The sequence below is a fragment of the Elephantulus edwardii genome, unplaced genomic scaffold, assembly GCF_000299155.1.
Source record: "Elephantulus edwardii isolate Elephantulus edwardi_28Jun2011 unplaced genomic scaffold, EleEdw1.0 scaffold00232, whole genome shotgun sequence".
NCBI lineage: Eukaryota > Metazoa > Chordata > Mammalia > Macroscelidea > Macroscelididae > Elephantulus > Elephantulus edwardii.
In genome coordinates, this window is record NW_006399982.1 from 3222499 (window position 1) to 3224477 (window position 1979).

The following is a 1979-nucleotide window of genomic DNA, read 5'->3' on the forward strand; positions in this document are numbered from 1 at the left end:
CACATAACAACAACAACAACATTCCATCATCAAGCCCTATTGATTTTCATCTTCTAAGTATCTCTAGAGTTCTGGTGGCCTCGTGGATAAAGAGTTGCATTGCCAACCCAAAAGCACAAGATTCAAATCCACCAGCTGTTTGAGGGGAAAAGATGGACAGTCTCATCCATGCAATTTACAGCCTCTGAAAGCTTACTGAAGAGTCAGTGATGGGTTGGTTCTGACTCAATGGCAATGACTTGAGTTGAAGTATCTCTTGCAGCCATGGCTGCATTGTGTATTACACTAACCAGAAAGTTGACAATTGAAATCCACCATCTGCTTTACAGGAGAAAGATGGACAGTTTTGTACCTAAAAATTTAGTCTTAGAACTTGGTATAGTTCACCATAAGTTGGAATCAATGATAAAGTGGATTGTTTTAAAAATTATTAAATTTTATTAGTTTTAGTGAACATTTACAGAGATTTTGGGTTTTCATTCATTCATTGTTGCACTGTTTTCTCTACCCTCCTCCCCAGTTCGTTCTTCTTCCCCACTGCCCCGAATGTCTGGGTTTTTTTGGTTGTTTTTTTTAAACGAATGTCTGTTTTAATTGTCCATAAAGTGGATTTTTGTAAAGAGAAGTATCTTTTGAGTCTATTCCTGCCTTTCCATCACAATTGTGACCACCTTAGTCAAGTGACCATTTTCTCCTACATAAGCCAACTGCAAATCTCTTAGATTAAGAGTCGAATGCCTTTGAATAGTTAATAAAACACATATAAATATCTTTCTGGTACTCTCTTGCTTTCAGCTAAGATCCACCTGACATCAACAATGATATCTCTTGTGCCATGGCCTCTTCTGAGTCCAGGTTAAATTTCTGGCAGTTTCCTATTCACGTACTATTCAAGTTGTTTTGAATAATCTACAGCAAGATTTTACTTGCATATGGTATTATCTGATTACTTCTATAGTTTATTGAATCGCCTTTATTTGGAAAGGGAACAAACATAGATCTCTTCCAGTCAGCTGGCCAAGTAGCTGTCTTCTATATTTGTTGGCAGAAACTGATGAGCAGGTCCAGGGTTTCTGAAACAGAAATGTTTCCTGAAATACATCAATTAATAGTCCATCAATTCCTGGAGTCTTATTCTTTGCCAATGCTTTTAGTGCAGGTGGATTTATTCCTTCAGTGCTGTTGGTTCTTGATCATAAACTACTTCCTAAAATGGTCCAGTGGCAACCAATTTTTTTTCCAGTGACTTCTGAGTATGCTTTCCATCTTTTGTAATTTTTTAAAAATTTTAGTGTGTGTGTGTGTGTGTGTGTGTGTGTGTGTGTGTGTGTGTACCATCGAATCAGATCTGACTGGTACAGAAGGAGATTGCCCCTCCTTCTCTAGCATAGCTTCTGGATTTAAGCCGCACACTTTCTGGGTTGCAGTGCAGCTTCTTGCCACTAGGCCACCAGAGCTCCCTTACGTCTTCTTTTGATGCTTCCTCTGAGAAGAACGGGAATCCTAGAACACTTGATTGTGCTAATGTGAAACCTATACTTGGACCAAGAGGCAGTCGTCAGAACAGAGCAAGGGAATACTGCATGGTTCAAAATTGGGAAGTGCGTGCGCCAGGGATGCGTCCTATCTCCATACCTTTTCAACCTGTATGCAGACCAGATTATCGGGAGGCTGGGCTCTATGAGGAGAAATGTGGGGTCAAGTTTGGTGGAAGATCTATCAACAATCTGCATTATGCAGATGACACAACCCTGCTTCCTGAAACTGAGGAGGACCTGAAGCGCTTGCTGCAGAGGGACAAGGACTGCAGCCTCCAATAGGGATTGAGGTTCAATGTCAAGAAGACAAAGATTCTCACCACTAGGCCAACTGGCAGCATCGGGATGGATGGTGAAGAGATTGAGATTGTTCACAGCTTTAGTTTGCTTGGCTCCACAGTCAACACTCTTGGCACCAGCAGCCAGGAAATTAAAAGGCGT